General features: G+C 41.7%; 1 protein-coding gene across 3 annotated transcripts in view; it reads left to right on the forward strand.

Moving 5' to 3' along the window:
- The first annotated feature begins 867 nt into the window (after positions 1-867).
- The window catches only part of MAMDC2 (MAM domain containing 2), a 193,616-nt gene continuing 168,211 nt past the window's right edge, over positions 868-26,272 (forward strand). For all 3 annotated transcript variants that reach the window (XM_039219182.1, XM_039219184.1, XM_039219185.1), the window contains exon 1: positions 868-985. The gene's annotated coding sequence lies outside the window, so the exon portion shown is untranslated. The remainder of the gene's footprint in view (positions 986-26,272) is intronic.

Genomic DNA, 26,272 nt, shown 5'->3' on the forward strand with positions numbered 1-26,272 from the left:
AAAAGAAATTAAACCTAACAACAGATTTGAATTTGGGGATTCGTTTGGGCTAAAACTGTATCCATGGCCAAAATAACAAAGTAAATACAAAATAAGAATATGTAATTTTCCTGTTTTCTCTGTTTGTATGACTTTGTAGCTTCAAAGTAAAAAAATCAGAAAGTCCATTTTCCCTGTCATCAGCTAATTGTGTCTATTTAGACAAATCACTTGAACTCTCCAAAGAGAAATTTTGCTATGTGTGGGATTATATTTTATAAAAATAGTTAAGTCTTAATAACTTTAAGAAAATAGCCAATGGGGATGCCTGGGTGGCTCAGCTAGTTAAGCATCTGACTTCAGCTCAGGTCATAATCTCACCGTTCATGAGTTAAAGCCCCTTGTAGGGCTCTGTGCGAACAGCTCAGAGCCTGGAACCTGCTTCAGATTCTCTGTCACCCTCTCTCTCTGCCCCTCCCCCCACTCGCACTCTGTGTCTCAAAAATAAATAAACGTTTAAAGAAAAAAATACCAAATGTTCTACCAGGAATGATACTACAGATTTCAGTCAAGTGAATTCTGGAAGTAGATGTTCACTCTTCAAGGGGAAAATGATGCATTTTGTTTCCACATTCAATCAACTTCCTGTCTTAAGATGGATTTCTGTCAGGAAAATGGCCTGATCATGTTTGGCAGTGTGGTGTAGACATGTAAAACCCAAACCCCACAGATTACAGATGTGAAAATTCTTGAAGTTTGTAACTTGAGTGGCAAAATGTAGAATATACTCCACTAAAAGACAGATTTAGACTCAAGAGTTATATTTCTAGTGGAGTTTTTGAAGCATTAAGACATCATATGGAAAATGGATCTCTTTTTTCTTTCAGGAATGCCATACAGTTTTTGAGTTCATTAAGAACAGCATTGCTTCCGTGTTAACTACCAAATTGACAATAACATCCTAGAGGCTTCTGGCACCTTCCTCGAAAGAGCTGACTATATTCAGGTAAGAAATACCTATTTTTCACTCAAGAAATTCCTACTATATTTGTCTCAGTGATAATGTAAAAATATGTGTAATCTACAGTCCATAGAGTTTATTTCACTTGTTGAAGCTCAGAGAAGCAAGGAATGGGGTGAGAACCATGTGTTCAGGAAAGAACTCTCTAGAACTACAGGGTGAGCTACAAGAGTCAGCTGTCGTAGGAGCAGGGGGAGGAAAAGATGATGAAGACCAATGACATGATCCAATCAGGGCAAGAGAGAATGGTGCTGAGCTGGGCCACACAGAAGGAATTATGGACAGGAAGGATATGGTGAGGGGTCACTAGGCCGTAAACATGAGGTCAGAGTGGGAGAGACACAGCAAGTTGAGGGGATGATTATTAGGGGGTACGTTTGACTTTCCATCAGACACATATTCCTGGAAAGTTGTGTCAAAACCTAATTGTCATGAAGTAAACACAGATTTAATAGGTGGCTCATTAAAGGAAATTTATGTCTGTAAAGAAAAGGATACTTTTGTAATACGAATACCCACTCCCTGACTTCCTTCTTTGAAAATTAAGGTCTTATGTGTACTGAGTTTTCTTAGAGCAAAGGGCAACTGAGTGCGGCAAGTTGAGAGCGAAACACACATTATTTTAGCTTCGGGTGTGGCAGCAAGAAAGGAGGGAATGTTCCCAACTGAAGGAGGCTCTTGCAATTTTCAAATTCAACTCCACTCTCCAGATGAGAAAGCTGAAGATAGTGCTTCGCTCAAGGCTAACCAGGGGTTTGCAGAGAGTTAACCAGGCATTCAGTGATTCATTCATTGTCCTTAGCGGACTGGCTGAGAGACGAGAACTAGAACCCAAGACTCCTGCTTCCCACTCCCACCTCATTCCCTGCATCTCGCTTGGACGGACGGTTTACTGCGCGTAGAGAATGAACAAAGCCGGAGCGCAGCTGCCTACTTTTGTCCTCTGGGGCCCTTTCCAGCTTCAGAATTCTCTGATTCTCCATCATCCCTGCCTCTCTTATTTTTTAAGACTGTTACCTCAAAGGATTCATTGTAAGATCAGGAGGCAGCCAAAAAAAAGAAATAACTGTTATTGGCTCCCAAATGGCCAGGGAGTGTAGTAATATATCTTATAGAAGGAGATGGATAATGTTAAAAGAAGAAATTTATCTTCCAGAAAGCAATAAAGCTTATTTAAAAAGCACCAGCCCGGTTTCCCTTCAGTTCTGCCAGAATATATCAAATATGGCACCTTAAATTGGTCCAAGCTTCGCAGATACCAGGAAACCACAAGTGTGATGTGTTTTGAAGAGGCCATATATCTCCAGAAACACAGCATTTTGTTCCAGCTTTCTCTTCTGTGCACGCCATTTAATTTCACTCTTGCCATTTCTTCTCAGAGATGCTGCACATTCTTGTTCCCCAGAAACAAGCCCTTGATAGGTAACTGCAGAAAAGGCATGATGTGAGAATTCAGGGAGAGCGAGAGCGTGATTCATGCTATTTTCAAGCACGCTCATTTGTAGTCTGTGTAAAGCACCCTGGAGAGGATCTGCAGAGGGTCTGAAGGGCTCCCATTTTCATTTTAAGATTGGAAAATTATCTTCTGTGTAAAGAGCAGCCGGACATCACCTCTTCCCGGACATCACCTCTTCCCATTTTAATCTCTTGTCCCCTTAGCCAGTGCACACATTTCTTGCTAAAACTGCTTTAGATCATTACGTATTTGTATGAAGTCTTTAATGTAGCAACATGTTGAGTTGGGGTGCACACCCACAAAATAGGAAGGACAGTTCTGAAAGAAAGATGCTAAACCAGCCTGCCTTTAAATAGAAATCATGTCAGGGCGCTTGGATGGCTCGGTTGGTTGAATGTCTGACTCTTGATTTCAGCTCAGGTCATGATCTCAGCATTGTAAGATCAACCCGCCCCCCCCCCCGCCCGAGTGGGGCTCCATACTGACCGTGGAAACTGCTTAAGATTCTCTCTCTCTCCCCCCCCTCTCTGCCCTCCCCAACTCATGCACGCACGCAAGCATGCATTCTCTCTCTCTCAAATAAAAAATAAAATAAAAATCATGTTCTATGATGGCAGCACGGTCTAAATTTTAAATTGCATGTGAAATATCAAATAAAACATTTTACATAAATAGCCATTCTGTGATTTAATACAGACAGAACCATGGAATCAAAGAATGCTGAAGCTCAAAGCGATGCTAGGGTTTCTGGACAACTTTCATCATTTTTTGGATGAGGAAACTGAAGCCCAACATAGGTTAGTTAGGAGGGGGGCCAGCCAGGTAGCGCCCCAGCTGCCAACCTCTACGAAGCACTAGCACATCACTAGAACAAATGAGAAATCAGAGCCAGGGAGTCCAGGTTCCATATACAGCTCCTTATTTGTGCACAGTTAGCTGTTAGCTGGAAGCTGACAGGCTGCATTAATACCTGGACCTAATGCATGGCGCAGTGGGTTAGCCAAGGGTAAGGAATTCATTTGCTTCTCCAAATTTGAATTTCTTTAATGTGCCCCCAAGCACACTAAATTTTAAATCCCCAGAAGAAAAGAAGACGAGAAATACACAAGGATGGAGGCTAGTTTCTTAGAGACACTCACTGATCCTGTTTCAGCCAACAGAAAATATATTGGTAGTTAAATCTGCTTCTGAAAGCATACACTTTAAAATTCAAATTCTCAGGGGTGCCTGAGTGGCTCAGTTGGTTAAGCATCCGACTTCGGCTCAGGTCATGATCTCCTGTGGGTTCGAGCCCTGTGTCGGGCTCTGTGCTGACAGTCAGCTCAGAGACTGGAGCCTGCTTCCGATTCTGTGTCTCCCTCTCTCTCTGATCCTCCCTGCTCATTCTCTCTCTCTCTCTCTCTCTCTCTCTCTCAGAAATAAATAAAACATTAAAAAATTTAAAATAAAATCAAATTCTCTCTATTCCTGCAAAATAACACAAGTGAAAAAATAATGGTTGACAGAGTGTCAGATCATTACTCTATGTCAGACACCCAGAACTCTTAGGAGAGGCGGGCAATACCAAGATCAAGGACCCATTACTATGATCACGCCAATGGATGTAATGCAACACACATCGATGCTGGGCATGTGCCAGAATGCTGGGAGCTACACAAATGACATTGACCCAGTTCCCTCGCCCCAGAATCTTACATTATAATCATGAGACATACATGAACAATACTACAGATTGGCTGTTTGCTGAGATAGCTGGAGGTCCCCAAGAACCTAGAAGAAGGAAAGCCTGAGCAGCGTCACGGAGGAGGCCATATCTGGGCTGATAACTGAAGAATGAGTCAGCGTTTGCCAAGTGGAATTGGGGAAGGAGAGGGGAACACGAGTATATGCTAAGTTAGCCAAGAAGATTGGGAAACTTGTTCTGGTGAAAATGTTCGTGTAACACATTAATATTTTTCATTAAAAGCATCAGCAAAAAAGGGGGGAGGTGTGTTGGTTTCAGTGATGCACTCTCCAGACCCCCTCCCCTCCGTGCCTCCTAGACTTATTCCTCCCACTGCCGACAGTGACGCTGACATGGTCCTCAGTGACCTGCTTCTCCAGGAAGACTTTCATCTGAAAAGTATGCCCTTGTCTAAGGTCTCATACTTCTTGTGGGGGCACCTGCAGTGAATGGGTCAAGGTCGAGGTGCCCCAAATTGAGACAGTGCTGAGCACTTATTCCTCTTCAGAGTTCCCCGAGGGATTGGCAAGTCCATCTGTGTCACAGCCCAGCCTTCCCGTCTCCCCCTGATTCTGTCTTCTTCCCAGGACTATGGATCCCAAGAATACTCTAATAAAATTTCCTACACACTAATCTCCATCTCAGAGTCTGCTTCTAGGGTCAGGGGGAAAGCTAAATATTACAAGATCAATAAAGATGTAGGATATCACATTATAACCAGTAAAAGCCCACCTATACTTTCCCAAGGGTGGAAGCCAGGATTGGTCATGAACTTAGGGTAATCACACCTGAACCTTTCCTTCTAGCATTTTCAGTCCTCTTTCTGATAAGCCTCCAAACTCTTTCCCCCTTTCCTACCTTCAGGGGCTTTAAGGAGTTTCTTGGGCTCCTGCTTCCAAATGACTTTTCTGCGAGCCTTTAGCCCAGTTCTATTTTGGGGGTCATCTACATATTTCTTCCACTCTACATAGAATGTTCTGACCAGCATCTCTCAAAACGTGGTCCTCAACCTACCTGAACCAGGTGGTTGTTTAAAATACAGATGACAGCTCCACGTCCACTCCACTTCACAGGTGGAGATTCTTCTGCCCTCTCAAGTTTGAGAATCTCTTCCTCAAAATCTGGGCAATGTTTTAAAGAAAAAAAGTGATAAGTGTTTCTGAATTGCCTGTGGAATAAATTGTTATATGTGACTAGGCAGCTTTCTAATTTGTGATGAAAAGACAGTGTAGACCCTGTACTTAACTCTTGTTGGGACTCCAGCTTGGTGGACTGAGGCTATTGAAATCTAACCAGACTTCAGAAATCAGACAACTCTGATGCCATCTGGGATGGTTCTGGGTGTTGCGTGGATCTAGGGTGGAGTGCTGAAGGGCCATTTATCAGAGAACTTAGCAGCTTGTTTGTAGATCCAGGGATTACTGCCATGCGGTTTTCACAGACTAAGCCCCAGCCTTCACAAGGTTTCATTCAGCTACAGAATTTGCAGATGAGCTTGAACAGGATGGAAAAACCAAGGGTTTGCAAGGGACACTGAAATGTAGACAGCAGTGCATAATTTGTTTTTGAAATCAACTTAACTGAGGTATAAACTAATGAACTAAGTTTAGTTAAATATATCTCTTTTCAGTGCATAGTTCAGTAAATTTTTGACAAATACACAGCTATCCAACTATTATATGGTCAAGATAAAGAACATTTCCATCATCTCCCAAATTCCCTCATACCTCAGTTGCACTTTCCACCCACCACCCCTAATATGAGGCAACCATTGAGCTACTTCCTGTCACAAAAGATTAGCATGGACTTTTCTAGAATTTAATATAGATGGAAACATGCAGAAAACTAGGATAGCTCCACTAAACATAAAGTTCTAGGTTATAAGATTTCTTTGTTGTTCAGCTCTGTAAAAATGGCGTTCCGTTATTTTACTTGTACAGTTGGTGATAATTTCTGCAACAACTCTTTGTTTCTCTCTATAAAGCTTATCTGTCTTCTCTAACTGCTTAAAAGATTTTCTCTTGTTTATTTTCAGCAATTTGGCCACTACATGCCTTAGTGGTGGTGTGCATGTGTCTGTATTGATACTACTTGGGATTCATTAAATTTCTTGGATTCATGGGCTTAGAGGATTAATCGTTTTCATCAAATCTCAATATTTTTTGTCATGTTATCTGTAAATATTTTTTAGGGCCTCAGTTTTCCATCTATGAGATGGGAATATCTATTTTATAAGGTTACTATTAAAGACAATGCACACAATTGTCTTAGCACAGTATTTAATACCTAAGAGATGCTCCTCAAGAATGTCTGCCTCAAGTAGGGTGGCTGATAATGACTAGCAGAAAAATGATCAAGTTTGAGATAGAAAGACATTACCATTAATACTTATATGGACCACAAATACAAACCAAGCCTATTCCAGACAAAATGGCATGTATGGTCACCCTATACCTGCTTGGTAGAGCCTCCATTTGTAACTTGGGAGACAGTTCTATTGTAAAGGAAGATTCCTCTCCCCTCCCCACTCTGCCTCTCCTGTACCATGAGAAACGAGTGGATTTAACCTGATGTTGTAGTGAAGGCATTAGAATTGTAGCCTAGACCATGACACCAACCAGCTATGTGGCACTAAACAACCCTTGCTGACCCAAGCCGATGTTTTTTTTTTCATTTTAACTAATAGACTGTTTTTTAGAGAAGCTTTATGTTTACAGAAAACTGACCAGATAGTACAAAGTATTCCCATATACCCTCTCTCTCCTTTAACTCACAGTTTCCCCTATTATTAACATTCTGCATTAGTGTGGTGCATTTATTATAATTGGTTATCAATATAGATACATTAACCGAAGTCCATAATGTAACTTAGGGTTCATCCTGAGTTGTACAGTACTGTAGGTTTTGACATATCTATAATGTCCTGTATTTTCCATCACAGTATCATACAGAATAGGTTCACTACCCTAAAACTCCCCTGTGCTCCACCTGTTCACCCACACCCTCCCCTTTCCCCCAAAACCTCGGCAACTACTGATCTTTTTACCATCACTATAGTTTTGATACTCCCAGAATGTCATATACTTGAAATCATACATTATATACCTTGGTTTCTTTCACAGTGAAATATGCATTTAAAGTTTCTCCATATCTTTTAATAACTTGATAGCTCATGTTTTTATTGCTGAGCAATATTTAATTGTGCAGATGTACCACCGTTTGTCCATTTGCCTTTTGAAGAATAGTGTAGTTGTTTCCAGTTATTGGAAATTATGACTAAGGCTTCTATAAACATCTGTGGTAAGTTTTTGTGTGGGTATAAGTTTTCCTATTATGTGGGTAAATACCTACGAGCATGACTGCTGGATCATATGGAAAGACTATGATTAGTTTTGTAATAAACTGTCAAACTATCTTTCAGAGTGGAGGTCCCATTCTGCATTCCCACCAGGAATGAATGACAGTTCCTATTACTTCACATCCTCACCAGCATTTGGTATTATCACTTTTCTGGATTTTGGTCATTCTAATAGGTGTATAGTGGTATCACAGTGTTGTTTTAATTTGCAGTTTCCTAATGACATATAATGTGAAGCATTTTTTCCTATGCTTATTTGCCATCTGTATATCTTTTTTGGTGAGGTGTCTTTTAAGGTTTTGGCCCATTTTTTTAAAATTCTGGTATAATTAACATACAGTGTTATGTTAGTTTCGGGTGTTCAGTATAATGATTCAACAATTCTTTTTTTTCTTTAATGTGTTTAAAGGGTATCTTTTATTTTATTTTTTTTGCCTTTCTTTTTCTTTATTTACAACTTTTTTTTTTACAAATAGTTTATTGTCAAATTAGTTTCCACATAATAACAATTCTTTTTAAAAAAAGGTTTATTTATTAATTTTGAAAGAGACAGAGAGAGCACAAGCAGGGGAGGGACAGAAAGAGAGGGAGAGAGAGAATCCTAAGCAGGCTCCACACTCTCAGTGCAGAGCCTGACACCGAGCTCAAACACATGAACTGTGAGATCATGACCTAAGCCGAAACCAAGAGTTGGACACTTAACTGATTGAGCCACTCAGGAGCCCCAGTGATTTAACAATTCTATACATTACTCAGCGCTCATCATGATAAGTGTATTCTTAATCCCCTTAACCTATTTCACCCATTCCCTCCTCCCCTCTGGTAACCATCAGTTTGTTCTCAATATTTAAGAGTCTGTTTTTCAGTTTGTCTTTTTTCCCCCCTTTGTTTGCTTTGTTTCTTAAATTCCATGTGAGTGAAATCAAGTGGTGTTTATCTTTCTCCGACTGACTTACTTCACTTAGCATTATACCCTCTGGGTCCATCCACATTGTTGCAAATGATAGCATTTCATTCTTTTTTATGAATGACAAATATTCCATTGGGTATGTGTGTGTGTATGTACGTGTATATATCTCCACACATGCACACACATACATATCTTCTTTATCCATTCATCCCATGATGAACACTTGGGCTGCTTCCATAATTTGACTGTTGTAAATAATGCTGCAGTAAACATAGGAGTGCATCTAGCTTTTTGAATTAGTGTTTTTGTATGGGGGGGGGGCGGTAAATACCCAGTAATGGAATTAGTGGCTCACATGGTATTGCTCTTTTTAATTTTTTGAGTTAATTTTTTCCACAGTGGCTGCACCAGTTGGCATTCCCACCAACAGTGCATGAGGTTTCCTTTTTCTCCACATCCTCACTAACACTTGGTGTTTCTTGAGTTTTTATTTTAGTCGTTCTGACAGGTGTGAGGTGATATCACACTGTGGTTTTGATTTCCATTTCCCTGATGATTAATGATGTTGAGCATCTTTTCATATGTCGGTTGACCATCTGGATGTCTTCTTTGGAGAAAGGTCTGTTCGTGTCTTCTTATTTTTTAATTGGATAATTTGTTTTTTGGATGTTGAGTAGTATAAGTTCCTTAGATATTAGTCCCTTATCAGATATGTCACTGACAAGTATCTTCTCCCATTCAGTAGACTGTCTTTTAGTTTTGTTGATTGTTTCCTCTGCTGTGCAGAAGATTTTTATTTTGATATAGTCCTGATAGTTAATTTTTGCTTTTGTTTCCCTTGCCTCAAGAGACATATCTAGAAAAATATTGCTATGGCCAATGTCAGAGACATTACTGTCTGTACTCTGTTCTAGGATTTTTATAGTTTTCAGGTCTCACATTCAGGTCATTAATCCATTTTGAAATTATTTTTATGTATGGTATGAGAAAGTAGTTTCGTTTCATTCTTTTGCATGTGGCTGTCCAGTTTTCCCAGAAACATTTGTTGAAGAGACTGTCTTTTCCCTGTTCTATATTCTTGCCCATTTTGTCAAAGATTATTTGACCATATAATTGTGTTTTATTTCTGGGCTGTCTACTCTGTTCCATTGAGCTATGTGTCTATTTGTATGTGAGAACCCTATTGTTTTGATTACTACAGCTTTGTATTACATGTTGAAATCTGGGATTATGATTCTTCCAGTTTTGTTCTTCCTTTTCAAAATTGCTTACCTATTTGGGGTTTTGGGTGGGTCTGTACAAACTTTAGGATTATTTGTTCTAGTTCTCTGAAAAATTGTGTTGGTATTTTAATAGAGATTGCATTAATTCTGTAGATTGCTTTGAGTAGTATAGACATTTTAACAATATTTGTTCTCTCAATCCACAAGCATGAAAAATCCGTCCATTTGCTTGTGTCATCTTCAACTTCTTTCAACAATATCTTTTAGTTTTCAGAGTATGGATCTTTCACCTCCTTTGTTAAGTTTATTCCTAGGTATTTTGTTATTTTTGAGTACAACTGTAAATGGGATTCTTTTTCTTAATTTCTCTTTCAACTACTTCATTATCAGTGTATAGAGATACAATGGATTTCTGTATGTTGATTTTGTATCCAATGACCTTACTGAATTCATTTATAGGTTCTAGCAGTTTTTTAGTGGAGTCTTTAGAGTTTTCTATATATAATATCATGTCATCTGCAAATAGTGGAAGTTTTACTTCTTCCTTACCAATTTAGATGCCTTTTATGTATTTTTCTTGCCTGATTGCTGTGGCTAGGACTTCAAACACTATTTCAAATAAAAGTGGTGAGACTGGACGTCTTTGTCTTGTTCCTGATCTCGGGGGAGAAATCTCTCAGCTTTTCACCATTGTGTATGATATTAGCTGGGAGTATTTCTTTTGTTTTGTTTTTGTTTTTGTTTTAAATAGTTTGTTGTCAAGTTGGTTTACATTTAACACCCAGTGCTCATCCCAACAAGTGCCCTCCCCCATGCCCATCACCTGGGGGTATTTCATATATGGCCTTTATTGTGTACCTTTAGAGGTATGTTTCCTCTAAAACTAGTTTTTTTGGGGGCACCTGGGTGGCTCAGTCAGTTGGGCACCCGACTTTGACTCAGGTCATGATCTCACAGTCCATGGGTTCAAGCCCCACGTTGGGCTCTGTGCTAACAGCTCAGAGCCTGGAGCCTGCTTTGAATTCTGTGTCTCCCTCTCTCTCCACCTCTCCCCCACTCTCTCTGTCTCTCTCGAAATAAAACAAAGACATAAAAATAATTTATAAAAAAATAAAATAAAACTACTTTTTAAAAAAGTTTATTATTTTTGAGAGAGAGACAGAGACAGAGACAGAGCATGAATGAAGGAGGAACAGAATTGAGAAGGAGACACAGAATCAGAAGCAGACTCCAGGCTCAGAGCCTGACGCCAGGCTTGAACTCATGAACTGTGAGATCATGACCTGAGCCGAAGTCCACACTCAACTGACTGAGCCACCCAGGCGCCCCCTCCTAAAACTACTTTGTTGAGAGTTTTTAATCGTGAATGAATGTTGCACTTTGTCAAATGCTTTTTCTGCCTCTATTTAAATGATCATATGGTTTTTATCCTTTCTCTTGCTGATGTAATGTATCACATTGATTGACTTGCAAAAGTGAACCACACTTGTGTCCCATGAATAAATTCCACTTAATTCTGGTGAATGACTTTTAAAAATATATTACTGGGGTTCAGTTTGTTAGTATTTTGGTGAGGGCTTTTGCATGTATATTCATCAGAGATATTGTCCTGTACTTCTCATTTTTGCAGCATCTTTATCTGTGTTTTGGTATCAGGGTAATGCTTTCTTTGGCCCAACTTTTTAATCAGATTGTTTGTTTTCTTACTGTTGTGTTCTAAGAGTTCTTTGTATATTTTGCATAGCAGTTCTTTATCAGATGTATTTTTTGCATATAGTTTCTCCCAGTCTGTGGCTAGTCTTTTCAATCTTGTAGTCTTCAGATATTGTTATGTCCCCCTATGCTTCTAGGAATACAATTACATGCCAATAGAGTTGTTGATATTTTCCACAAATTACTGGAAATTTCTTTATTATTTCAATCTTTTTTGTCTTTATACTTCAGTTTAGATAGTTTCAATTGCTTTATCTTCAAGTTCACTGATCTTTTCTCTGGCAGTGTTCAATGTGCTATTAATCCCATCCAATTAGTTTTTCTTCCCACACATTGAGTATTTTCACCTAAAGAATCTCTGTTGACTTTTTTTGTATTTTCAATTTCTCTTCTCATTAGGTTTCCCTTTATATACTTGAACATATTTAAAATAAGTATTTTAATGTCCTTGTCTGTTAACTCCACTAGTTCTGTCATTTGGGGGGTCCATTTCTGTTGACTGATTTTCCCATAGGCTATGGGTCACATTTTGCTGCTGCTTTTCATGTCTAGCAGGTTTTTATTGAGTGCTGGGTATTTTGAATACCAAATTATGATTTTTGCTTTTTTTCCTCTTTAAAGGGTGCTAGACTTTGTTTTGGTAGGTAGTAATACTTGTTTATCAGCTTTATCTTTTGAAGGCTTATTTAAAAGCTCTGTTAGGGCAGGTTTGGAATAACTTTACTCTAGGGATGGTTTACCTTACTGTCAAGGTGTGACCCATCTGGAGTTTCTACTCAGTGCCCTGAGCACTCTCCACTTCGGCTGATCAGAACTTCAACATCTCCCAGTCCTGTATGAGCTCTGAGAATTGTTTAGTATCCAGTTCCCAATAATTCTTTGCCTGTCTTAGAGAAATTTCACCCCGTGCACTCGTGGCTTAAGAATAGACCCAAGAGGAACCCTATGCAAAGTTTTCAAGCTCTGTGTCTACCACACAGATTCCAGCTGCCATTGCTTCCCTGAACTTCAATGTCTGTTTCTGCAACTCAGTGGTTCTATTGCACTTGTTTGGCAGTCCCCTCCCTGCACTGCTTTCCAGAAGGTGACTCTATACAGAAAACCAGAGCAATCATAAAACTCACCTCAATTGTTTCCTTTTCCTCATAAATCACAGGCCTGTGCTGCCTGTTGTCCAGTATCTTTAAAAAACAGTCACTTGGCATATTTTGTTAAGTTTACAAGTTATGGTCGGAGTGTAAGCCTAGTTCAATTACTTCATCATGGTTGGAAGCAGAATTTCCAATTTCAAACATTTTTAAATTAGGCAATCTTTCTCCTGCTGTAGTTCAGAGATTCTTCTAGCTCAGCCCCTTTGGTAACTGGTAAGAGGCCTGGGCCAGAGGGGTCTCTGCTCTGGGCCCCACACTTGAAAGGAACACACACACAAACACACCTATGAGTTTATTCAGGAGCACATGGGCAGGAGTGCCTCTGTCAGTTGAGATCTGATGTTCCCTGCTGATACAGCAGGATCTACAACCAAAACATTCTCTGTGACTCATGCTGTGTTCTAGAATCAAACGTTACAAAATACTACTACATTTGAGTGCCGTGAAGATTTGTAGCAGGTGCCCCTGAGGATTTCAGAGGCACACACTGGTTTCTTTAGGATGCTGAGAGAATTTGAATGGCAGAAGCACTTAGTGAAAGAAAAGAAAAAGTAACTCACCAAATTCTTCCCCTCAGACAGCCTGAATACAATAAATTCTTATTTATCATTTGCCAGTAGTGCCAAATGTTTATTTTCTTCTTTTCTTTGTTTTGTACCAGAGATAGTCAGAACTTACTGTAGTATTTGTAATGATTGCACATGGCAGCTGAAGAATGATTACAAATAGTAAAGAAAAAAATCACCATGTTAAATTTATATGTATGTAGATGTAAGCATCACATACATGATGAATGATGCTGATTCTTTGCTCAGCAACTGGACTGAGACTGAATCCTATAATTCCAAATATGTGAAATTAAAAAAAAATACTTATTAAGATTTGGGGCTCCTGGCTGACTCAGTCAATTAAGCTTCTGACTTTGACTCAGGTCATGATCTCATGGTTTGTGAGTTCAAGCCCTGCATCAGGCTCTCTGCTGTCAGCACAGAGCCTACTTTGGACCCTCTGTCCCACCCCCCCCCGCCCCTCCCCAACTTGCACTCTCTCTCTGTCTCTCTCAGAATAAATAAATAAATAAATAAAATATTTGTTAGGATTTAGAGAAGTTTCCAAAAGTGCAAATTTTATCATTTCAGCATGATTTTAAAACTTTTAATTTCTCAGTTTGCTATTCATTAGTTAAAATTTATATTTTGCCTCGTAATCTGAATATATAATTTTGAACATGTACAAAAGCATAAACAAATTTATTTTTTGAACATGTAACTTAAAGTTTTGATAAAAAACATTCCCAAGGTTTGTATACTTTGAATCAATTAAATTTTAATATTTTATACCATTGAGAGTGGGTATAGGTTGAAATCATGATAAATATAGAAAATACTACAAATGGAATTCAGTTCAATAGCGAAAGAGGAGAGAATAAACATTTTCATTCTGAGGGTATGTATTTATCAAGTCAGGAGGATAGAATGTATGTATTTTTTTTTAATATTTTTTTCAGTGTTTTATTTATTTCTGAGAGAGAGAGAGAGCATGAGCAGGGGAGGGTTAGAGAGAGAGGAAGACACAGAATCTGAAACAGGCTCCAGGCTCTGAGCTGGCTGTCAGCACAGAGCCTGAGGCTGGGCTAGAGCCCATGAACCGTGAGATCATGACCTGAGCCGAAGTCGGAGGCTTGGCCGACTGGGCCACCCAGGCGCCCCGATAAAGTGTATATTTAAGTTAGTTCACTTAATCGATAACTTAAAAAAAATTTTTTTTCAAGTTTGTTTATTTTTGAAAGAGAGAGAGAGACAGAGTGAGAGCAGGGGAGGGGCAGAGAGGGACAGAATTCGAAGCAGGCTCCCGGCTCTGAGCTGTCAGCACAGAGCCTGATGTGGAGCTGGAACTCTGAACTGCGGATCATGACCTGGGCCAAAGTCGGCTGCTTTACTGACTGGGCCACCCAGGTGCCCCTCCTGATGACTTTTAATAGTTGCACTTCCGGTTGAGCGCCATCAGTTATATTGAGGCCCCAGACAACATTAACACTAGGGATGAACCTTGATGAGGGGGATGGAGACAAAAATCTCTTTCCCGGTTATGAGAGGGTCTCTTTGTATGAGTTGCGTCCCGACGGGGCAACGGGAGGCGGGGAGTATAGGAAGGCTGCCTTGAGAACGTTTGTCCCCAGAATTGCTACTCCGGGCCCCAGTGTGGGGTTTCCTTTCACTGGCCACTGGTTCTATAAGGGAGGCTGAAAGCAAGCAGGCTGGGCTTGGCGGGTAGGAGTCCAGCCAACAGAGAACTTACGGGCAAACAGGGCCACTGAGGCAGGCATCAGTTCTTGTAGAGAAAGTCAGAGGTGACGATGATGGTGGTTGGGATGCAGGGGGAAAGGGACAGGAAGCCCTCACCCTCTCTCCTGTCTGGAGGTACCAGAAGCACACCAGCACCCCTCGGATATAGCACTCTTGGGGTTTTTCCCACGACTAGCCAGACACCTAGCTGGTGGAAATATCACTGACTCCTGCTCTCAGGAGTAGGGGACAAAAACATAATAGGGGCTGTTTTTAATCTCTCCCGTGTGATTAAGAATAGTACTGGAAGTCATGTTTTATAAACACTTTAGTCATAAGCACTTCACCAGGCACGTCTCCTGTGACAACATTTATGTTCCGTTTGTGATCGGCTCTGCTGGGTTACTTCGGCCGAGCAAGATTAATGGCCAGTGTCCTTGTGCGCGTTGCACTAGCTCTAGGTGCTGGGAGAGCTTTGCAGAGGGGGGAGCGGCCACCAGCATTTCCTACACAGACGGCTTCTGCTGCAAGAACAAGAGGAACAGTATCTGTAAGACACACTCAGTGAAACGTATCAGAGAAATTTTTAAATAACTGTGCAGGGGCATTTATTTGGCTAGTGGATAGTGCATATTTCTAACCACAATGACTTTTGTTCTGTACGGTGTCGGCAAAGCCCAGATTGGTGATTGCTTTACCCAAGATGGAGTGTTCATGCCAGTTACAAATAAGCCAAAGATGCACCCTCTGTTAGAGGGGGGAGACCATGCCGCCCATGTTCATTTCTGCATTTCCAGTACTTAGCTTGAGGGTGGGAGTGCTCGCAGCCCTGGCTGCACATTACCAACACCAGGGGAACTCTGAGAACTACTGCTGCCTTGGGGAGCCTGGCTGGCTCAGTCGGTAAGCATCCGACTTCGGCTCAGGTCATGATTTCACATTTGTGGGTTCGAGCCCCACGCTGGGCTCTGTCCCGACAGCTCAGAGCCTGGAGCCTGCTTCACATTCTGTGTCACCCCTCTCTCTGCCTCTTCCCTGCTCATTTTCTGTCTCTGTGTCTCTCAAAAAAATAATTGGTAAAAAAAAAAATTTTTTTTTAAATACTGTTGCAAGAGTCCCACAACAGACCGATTAAATCAGAATCTCTCAGAGATTGGGTGCTGGCATGTTCTCATTTTTCTTAAAGCTTCGCAGGTGATGGTAATGTGCAGGTGAGGCAGGCATTTGCTAAGCTATCAAGCCAGACACATGCTATTTATTCAATACGCACGTAATAGCTTGAACTTGGTGCAAGTAGCTTGTGCGGATACTGCTGCAACTGAGAGGGAGGAAAGGAAGAGGAAAGAACTGTCCTTCCCATTAGCAAGCTGTGGAATTGGGATGGCTCACTAGAGGTGCAGTCTCTAGTGGTGTGTGTGTGCGTGCGCGCGTGTGCACACACACACACACACACACACACACACACTGGAGGCAGGACTGCTGATTTTAGGCTCTTGGCAGAAGCAGGGAGGTAACGGCATTTCTATGGTTGCCTTTTCTGGCCAGAAGTTCAGGGATGTGGTAAAATCATTAGAATTTTAAAGTTGTGTCACATCTGCTGCTTCTTGTGGAACAAATAACCTCTGTGTGGATTTTCCCATTTGCTCATGTGTCTAAGATCAATGCAGTACCGCGGGGGAAACTTGGCTCGATGACTCTGGCCGGGGAACAAGACTGACCGTTCTCTGTGTGAGTGAAACGCACAACCCCAGACCACTCAATTCTTTGAGCCTTACCAAAATGTGAATCTTGGAGTGGTCTAGCCTATATGTTTTTAAATTTCTCAAATCCACAGAATAACATACAAGTTTGTGCACAAGACAAATATTAAACATTGAACGAGCATGTCTAATGAGAGGCTTGGTGAATACAGTTAGAGGAAAACTAAACAGCCCTTTCCTTCTCTCTCTCTCTCGGTCTCTGGGAAGGGGAATCGGTATATGTCCATGCATCCATGACTACTTTTGATAGTATTTTCCTTTTGCAACTGGTTCTTTATGGGCATTTCCTTCATCTCGATTGTTGACTATGTTGTGGCTTGAGTTCCAAATGTGGACTGACTTGTAATTCTCCAAAAAAGGAGGTACATCATACCTAGTGTTGCAATGTTTTTCGCTGCCACTTGTAACCCCTAGTAACATGTCTTCATAGCAAAGACATGTTTGAACATTTTGGGAGGTTGCTTAATAACTTCGATAAACTACTTTAAGTTGTCAGGAAAATAAAAGAATGAGTGGAAAGATGAATAGGTGGAGAGATGGGTGGAGGGCCAACAGTAGCCACCTCTGACACCTGTGGCTGTCCCCTGATTTACTCTATGTTGCAGAACTGGTCTGTCTTCAGTCTCATTCAGGTTGTATCTGTGTCAAAGGACCTTCATCTGCTGATTGCCAGTGAACCCAACGTTGATCTCGCTCTGGGCCAGATTTTGTTCTCTTCAGGTTTTCGGCCAGAACTTCAGATGTTTCCTGTGTCCTCATGTCATTGATAGTGAGGGTAGAATAAAGTAAAATTGTTCGGGATACATTATTACAAGGACAGAATTAACTTTTTTTTTTTTTTGAGAGAGAGAGAGAGAAAGCATGAGTAGAGGAGGGTCAGAGACAAAGGGAGACACAGAATCCGAAGACAGGCTCCAGGCTCTGAGCTAGCTGTCAGCACAGAGCCCAACGCGGGGCTCGAACCCATGAACTGTGAGATCATGACCTGAGCCGAAGCTGGACGCTCAACCAGCTGAGCCACCCAGGTGCCCCCAGAGTTAACTTTTTAAAAATAAGTAACTTTATCTTTCATTCTGTTTACAGTTTTATACATCCAATAAACAACGACAAGTGTTTTTGCACTTGTAAGATCAGAAAAATGTTACTAAATCTTGGGAATGTTACAGTTAGGAATCTGGAGTGATCTAGTCTGTTTTATAGATGAGGAAATGGAGACCTTGAGAGACTGATTCATCTGAGAACATGCAACAACACATCCAGAATGAGGACCCACATGGGACATACCTGGTCAAACTGGGTCAGGTAGCAAGAACTGAAGTGGACCCCTTGTCGTATGTCCTTTCTTTTTTCTACTGCAAATAGGGAAAACCTATTTGTCAAGGCAGAGAGATTTTGGAGATGGGGGTGGGCAGCAATAAATAAATAGGTATATATTTATAAATAAATAAAAAGGTAGGGAGAAAGGGTGGGTGAATATTTGTCTACATTAGGACTGAACTGCATTGTAGCTATAGCTGATATCATTCTCGCAGCTCGGACTGTTGGGATTTCTACAGACCTTTTCACTTAGGAATTGATTGAGACCTTACCTGAGGTGGTGGCTGATATGAAAATGTTGGGGTTTGGGAATGAACAGTCAAGAAAGAATTCTTGAGGTGTCTTTGGTGCAAAAAGGATGATTTTATTAAAGCACAGCGATAGGACCCATGGGCAGAAAGAGCTGCGCTGGGGTTGTGAGGAGTGACTGATTATATACTTTCAAGTTGAGAGGGAGTTAGGGTGAGCTTGGGGCTCGAAGGAATCTGGAAGCAAGGTTTCCAGGACCTTGAGGAGATAGGTGTTGTTAGGAAAAGGTCATTTACTATTTTCTAGTAAAACCTTAGTCATGAGATCCTTTAGATGCACATCAGTGGCCCATATGCATGAAGGATGATTGCTAACATAGATGTTGGGTGGTTGAGACAAAGGACATTTCCAAAGGAATTTTTATATGTTAAGGAGACTTACAGGATCCTGGAGGCCAGGCTAATGTTAAGCTAAAGTATTAACATCGAGGCAGCTGAGCTCCTAGAGGAAGGTCACTCTTTCTGTCTCAAGGAGTTGTCAAGGGGCTGCAAGTTGTAAGGAAATGTAATTGTTTTCTTTTGCCTTCATTCTCCACATCAGTGGCCACGTCCTATTGGTCTTAGAGCAAGCTTGGGGTGGGGGGCGCCTCAGTTCTGTCCTTTTGACCGGTTAACCCATGGCCGTGACAAAAGTACCTTTCCTGCCCTGGTAGTAACTTTTGCCATCCCTGGTCACACATGGCCCCCACCAGTGCATAACCTGCATTGGTTTAGTTTTGCAACTGTCTCCAGGACTCAACTCCCAGCCCAGACATTTTAGGGATAAAATAAGAGTAAATATGATACATTGAACTTTGCGTATCACAGCAGTGAATTATAAGAGCATTCCTTAGACAAAGAGTCTGCTGAGGAAGGAAAGAGTGAATTATCAATACCATTGGAATATTACTCAGGATGATGCCAATGGGCTTGTATCGTACTGTCCACATGCAGGAACGCTCTGAGGGTTCGGTCACTCAGAAGTGTTTTCAACCTAGAGATCTGCTGTGCTGAAAAGTAAACTTCACTGGGAGTCTGAAGACCTGGGTTCCAGAGGAGTTATGCCAGTGGAGAGCTGCTTGACCTTGGCCAATTCACCTTTCCTCACAGAGTCTCATTTCCTCATCTGTGTAATGAGAGAGTGAGAGACTAGGAAGCCTCCAGATTTTTCTTCTGGTTCTAACATTCTAGCTGGTATTTGATGAACCTAATTAGTCCTTTCACTCTCTTTCCTCCATACATGGGATGGAGGAGAGGTGGTGGACACTGATGGCTGTCTGGAGAGGTGGTGGACACTGATGGCTGTCTGGAGAGGTGGTGGACACTGATGGCTGTCTGGAGAGGTGGTGGACACTGATGGCTGTCTGGAGAGGTGGTGGACACCGAGCAGGCTAACACCTGGGGGTCCGGCGCTGGTCCATTTACGACGAGCTCACCAGCGGTGGGCCCCTGTACTGTCTTGTCCCCAGTTAGTTTCACGTGTAAATTTCACCCGGGATGCTTACCATTCCTTTTCCCCTTGAAACAGACATTCACTTCCAAGGAACTTCTGAGTCTCTCTCCCTGGCCATAGTCGCACCACCCTCTAGCAAGGCATGGATCCCCCTTTCTGTGGTCAGCACCTCACACTGAACCCTAGTCTTAGGCTGCAAAAAGGGACTGACCCTCTTGGAGAGCCGTCAATGCAGCCTGATGAAACGTACCATCTTTTTCTTTGGAGATCTTGGGATCTGAAACACAAGGGATAACTTTTAAAATTCTTTTGAACTTGGGGTTTCTTTTTTGGTTTCAGAAAACATTGAACGCACATAAATCTTTACCTATAGAAGTATCCTATGTATGATCCACTATGCTTTTCATTGATTTTGACTCTTCTATAGTTCCCATCTTTGTCACAGGAATTAACACATGGACATTCTTTGGTCCTAGGGGAAGCATTTTACGCAGGAAATGAAAGTCTGCTGTTTTTTCTGACAACCTTTATTTTGTGTTTCTTTGAGACGGATTCCTGAGTCATGTAACCAGTGAACTATGCCAAGCTCCTTTATTAAAATCTCACTGAAGTCTGTGAGATCAGCAGAGAATCATAGCATTGGAACAGTATTTGACTAGAGAGACTGAAGATGATCAAATCCAAGCCTCTCTTCTTACAGATAAGGAAACAGGCTCAGAGAGGTGAAGTAACTAGTCTGAAGTAACACAGCTTATAGTAATACAGAGTGAGAGCTAGAATCTAGGTCTCTTAAAATATAGCGTATGTATTTTAGCAGGAGAAAATACAACAAATGGACCAAAAATAGCCACCTTTGTGTTTCCTTTATGGTCTCAGGAAGCCCATTTTCCAATTTTGTACTTTTAAGTTGTGTCACTTAATCTGACATTTTAACAAACATTTTCAGTATTGTAAAATAATCTTGGCACTAGTATGTATTATATGAATATCTTCCTAGACCAGGGTTAGTAAACTCAAATTCCTCCGGGGACAGGCAGGTAATGGGGGATAAAACCAGTGGGAACAGAAGGGTCTCTGACAAAATGGAGCTAGAAGCCTTGTCTTATTAGCCTTGGAGTCTCTTTCCTTCCCTTCCTCCCTCTCCTCCTCCTCCTCCTCCTCCTTCTCTTCCTCTGACATTTACAGGGCAGTGGACCAGCAAATGGTCACCAGGACCAGCCTGGGTGACCGACTTATGCCCTCAGTGAAAGCTGTTGGTCCTTTTTCTGTCATATGAGCATGGATTCCTTCTCTCTCCCCAGTTAATACTCAGCACAGCACCTGTCCCCTTGTAGGTAGTCAATAGGCCTGTTTTCTCCAGCGCGTTGGTGCTTAAATACGTATTGAGGTTGGGATTTTGAGATCAATGTAATGATTTGCTTTGGTGGAGATAAATTGGTTCAGAGCCTAGTGGAAACTTTTCTACAGTTTATCACATAGAGTGTAATGACTCTTAAACCGTGAGTACCTCAGGAAGGCCGTCTGTTATTAACAACGGAGTGCGAATTGATCGCACTCAGTTTGCTTTCCCCCGTCACCCTGAGTTGCGATCAGTTGCATTTGGATGGAGAATGAGGCACAGGAAAAGAGGAATCCTGTGCCAGGAGGTGGGGGCTGCACAAGCCCAAGCGAGGACAGGAAGAAGGGGCTTCAGAAGGCAGAACAAGAGTGAAAACGTTGATGCAAGTAGCCAACAGTGCTTATGTTAGGATTTTGTTTAAGGCTGGTACCCCTAGGTTCCAATGTGAAGGAAATGGGCTCACTTTCAGATGCAGATGACTCAGAAACAGGCTCATTATAAATTCTTTGGAAGAAATTTGGTTTGTATTCTCTTTCTTTATCTGAGAATCCTTTCCCTCCTGCAACTTTTCGTTCTCTCTCTCTCTCCCCCTTCCTCCTTCCCTGCTGGCTCCTTCTCCAAACCATTATACTGAATAGAAACATATCCTCCCTTATATCACTGGGGCCAGGTATCAGCACTTAAATCCTCATCATTTCAACCACAACATAGCCTGTAGTTCAACACACACTATCGGGCCTCAGGCAACACGCCAAACACATGTCCTTGTTTAGGGGAATCAGCAGCCGAAGCGCTCCGAATTGCGCTTTTCCAAACCTTCTGTGCAATCATGCCAACAGAATGGGGAAAATTTCCTTTCAAAGCTGCCATGAAGAGCATCCAGATGTTCTTGGTGAGCTAATGCACCTGCAGCAGAGGCTGCTTGTGACGGCAGCTGCCGGGATCCCTTGGGAAAGCAAGCCACACTCACCACCCTGAAGCGGTTTCATGAACAACGGGGGTGGGCAAGAACTTTCAGGGGAAAGGATGCACTTCCCATCAGATGATGTGGGTTTAGCTCCCAGCTCGGCACATTCCTAGCAGAGGGTCTTGGGCGAGCGCCTCCATGTCCCGAGCTTCCCTCTGCTTATCTGTACATAGGCTCGTCACCCCCTGCTCTGCCCATCGACAGAGTGGCACAGCTGTGTGGCCATGACTGCCTCTATTCCTCCCTTTTTCTACCATCACCGTCCTTCCTTCCCAGATGGTAAAACCTCAGTTTAGAGTGTTTAAGAGAACTAAGGTAGCACTGCTAGCAAGGGGCAAAGCCAGGTTGGAGACCAGACCTGCTTCCAGAGTTGTTGAAAAGACCAAACACAGTATTGTACGTGAAAGAGCTTTGAAACCATAATCTAGGGAGTGCGAACACTAGTGACTTAAGGGTACACAATTTTCTTTCTTTTTTTTTTTTTTAATTTTAATTCCAACAGTTAACACACAATGTTACATTAGTTTCAGGTGTACAATATAGTGATTCCATACTTCCATACCTCACCATTTGGTCATCACAAGTGCACTCTTTAATTCCCATCACCCCTTTCACCCATTTGCCCACCCACCCCCCTTCTGGTAACCACCAATGTGTTCTCTCCAGTTAAGAGTCTGTTTCTTGGTCTGCTTCTCTCTCTCTTTCCCCACTTTGCTCATTTATTTTCTTTCTTAAATTCCACATATGAGTGAAATCATATGGCATTTATCTTTCTCTGACCAACTTACTTCATTCAGCATGATACTCTCTAGCTCCATCCATGCTATTGCAAGTGGTAAGATTTTATTCATGTAAAAAAATTTTTTTCTAATGTTTTATTTATTTCTGAGAGAGAGAGAGAGAGTGTGAGCAGCGGAGGGTCAGAGAGAGAGGGAGACACAGAATCTGAAGCAGGCTCCAGGCTCTGAGCTGGCTGTCAGGACAGAGCCCAACGCGGGGCTCAAACCCATGAACCGTGAGATCATGACCTGAGCCGAAGTCGGATAATTAACCGACTGAGTCACCCAGGTGTCCCAAGATTTCATTCATTTTTATGGCTGTGTAATATTCCATTGTATACATACACCATGTCTTCTTTCTCCATTCATCTATCAATGGACACTTGGGCTGCTTCCATAATTTGGAAATTACGTAATTTATACTGCAATTATACTGTAAATATTGCTACTATAAACATAGAGGTACGTGTATCCCTTTGAATTAGTGTTTTCACATTTTGTGGATAAATACCCAGTAGCAGGATTACTGAATCATAGAATTTCTATTTTTAACTTTATGAGGAAGCTCCATGTTGTTTTTCACAGTGGCTGCACCAGCTTGCATTCCTACCAACAGTGTACAAGGTTCTTTTTTCTCCACATCGTCACCAACACTTGTTGTTTCTTGTGTTTTTTATTTTAGCCATGATGACAGGTGTGAGATGATATCTCACTGTTAGTTTTGATTTGCATTTTCCTGATGATGAGTAATGTTGAGCATCTTTTCATGTTTGTTTGGCCATCTGGATGTTTTTGGAGAAATGTCTGTTCATGTCTTCTCCTTTTTTTTAAGTTAGATTTTTTTTGGGCGTGTTGAATTGTGTAAGTTCCCTATATATTTTTGGATATGAACACTTTTATGTCATTTGCAAGTACCTTCTCCATTTAGTTGGTTGCCTTTTAATTTTGTTGATGGTTGCCTTCACTGTGAAGAAGCTCTTTTGTTTTGATGTAGTCCCAATAGTTGATTTTTGCTTTTGTTTCCCTTGCCTCAGGAGACATATCTAGAAAAATGTTGCTATGACTAATGTCAGAGACATTACTACCTAAAGGTACAGAATTTTCTAGTCAGAAAGGGTCCTGTCTATGGGTGGTAGGCAAGTTACTCAACCTCTCCCAGCCTCAGTTTTCTCATCTGTCTAATGGGGATGATTTGACAGCACCTACCTCCTGGAGTTATTTCAAGAATGGAATGAAACATGCATGTAAATCCTGGCATGTTCCCATAAGTGTTAGCTGCTGCTACTGTTGTTGTTTTAAGTTATTGATGATAAATTAGAGAAAATCCAGTTCATAGCCCTTTTCTCATCTTATACAGGCCATATTTTGTTCATTTCCTTTCCCACTGAAAAGCAAAAGCCAGAAGGAAGGCTGATTACTAACATCAAATTTTAGCAAGAACATTTTTTCGTATGAGTAACACATGTGCTGAAGCCTCTTTGTTCCTCAGCCTGAATGAATGAAGTTCTGTCCATGTTATTTCACTCGGTAACAGACAGGGCCTTCTCCAGCCACATCTGTACCCCTGCTGCCCTTCGAGATCCATCCTTCCCACCTTTCATCCCAACCTGCTTTGGCTTCTAGTCTGGTTCTTGGCTCCGAATTCTGCATCCCTCTCCCACTTCTGCTCCTGATCCACTTCTTTCCTGATCACCTCCCTTTTAGTGGCCACTCTGGCTCCCACCATCACTGTCATCTCAGACCCAAACTTTAGGTCCCAACTGAAGCCCATAGAGCCCCACCCCCATTGTAATTGGTGGTGGAGAGACTTAGGCTTTCCTCAGGTTTGTGTTGCTTTGTCTTCTACTGCTCCCTGGTTTTAGCTCCGGTATGATTCATGCGGGGCATGTACCAAGGAAAATAGTGAGTGAGGCTCGGGCTGTGTCTCTCAATGTCAGACATCCAGATGTTTCCAAAACCCAGAAGTTTTGTCATGCAGCTGAATTCCTGTTCCAGAGTGAATTGTTAGCTTTTCCTCCTGATGAGGCATCACGCAGGCATAGCCTGTACCTTGTGCCAGTCAAGAACAGACAGGATCCCTCTGGGCGCAGGCATTAGAATTGTCTCTGATGAAAACATACCTTTTCTAGGTAAGCAGACAAAGACATCTTTTCAGACGAGCATCACAACCAGATCATGTAAAGTTTTCATCAAGGCTGTGAGTGGCTTTAGAAATAGGGAAACGTGGTGTAGGATTGATCTCTTTCATGTCAGCACAGCATGCTTTTTCAAATGCATTCTTCCTCAATGGCCTCCAAGGTATCTCCAAGTCTTCCTTCTACCTACTCCTCCCTCGCTCATGTAGCTACTTAGACGTTGCACAATCTAGAGAGGAGTTACCCAGACCTGGGATGGAAGCCCAGCTTCCATTGACGCTGGTGTGCACTGAGCAAGTTAGTTACCTTCTATACCTCCTGACAGCAGAAATGATGAAACCTAAACCTTGTTTCTTGGGAGGGGTGAAGGAGTCAATATATATGCAACATACTAGTAAAAATAGACCTATGTGCATGGGCAGCTATACGAATGGTATGTTTCCTTGTGTCTATATAGATCTACATAATACTGTCACCTCAGGTCCTCCTCACTTTGGTGAGTCATTTGATAGAAATAACTCTCTCTGATCACAGGGATCAACTGGAATTTCATACTTACCTCAGCAGTAATTCTGGAATAAACTGCCCATTAAAAAAAAATATTCCTGGGGCACCTGGGTGGCTCTGTTGGTTAAGTGTCCAATTCTTGATTTTGGCTCAGGTCATGATCTTGTGGTTCCTGAGATCAAGCCTCGCCTTGGGCTCTGCACTGACAGCACAGAGCCTGCTTGGGATTTTCTCTCTTCCTTTTCTCTTCTGTCTGCCTTCCCCCCGCTCATGTGCACACATGTGCATGCTCGCTCTCTCGCTCTCAAATAAAAAAACTTTAACAAAAGTCTTTTTAAAAATTCCTAAAAGTAGGTTTCTTGTGCAAACACTATAGGGTTATTGGTTTGTTTTGAGTGTGTGCATGCGTCTCCTAATTTTCCAGGTCTTTCCACTGTCACAGTTTGTCTTCTGTAAGCTTGTGTTGGAAGTGATCTTGGTGGCTGTCCAGTTGGACTGGCTGGTGGAGCCACTCCAGCTCACTGATTTCAGAATTTCCGTTGGCCTCTAACAGCCACTGTCCTTCAAATATATCCTTAGCTAGCTTAGCACTCGATGGGCTGTTTGCTCTAGAAAATACATCTGAGTGCTGGGTGTTTGGGGGTTTCTTTTTGCAAGAAAAATTCTACCAATGTGCTCTTCCCCATCCCCCACACTCCCTGCTAGAAACATTTCCCCCTGGTGTTTGACAGTTGGAAACTTCATGCTTGATTTTCCAGTGAGTAAATTGTCTGGGAGTAAATGAAGCCCTTTGGAAGAGTTTTAACTCTTTGAGGATCCCACTCTGTTACTTAGTCATAGTTTGAGAAATCTAAATATATATTCTTTTCCTTTACATCCAGAGTGGATTTGGACTTGTTTCAAAAATGC

The sequence above is a fragment of the Hyaena hyaena genome, unplaced genomic scaffold, assembly GCF_003009895.1.
Source record: "Hyaena hyaena isolate Hyena2069 unplaced genomic scaffold, ASM300989v1 scaffold_799, whole genome shotgun sequence".
NCBI classification, from domain to species: Eukaryota; Metazoa; Chordata; class Mammalia; order Carnivora; family Hyaenidae; genus Hyaena; species Hyaena hyaena.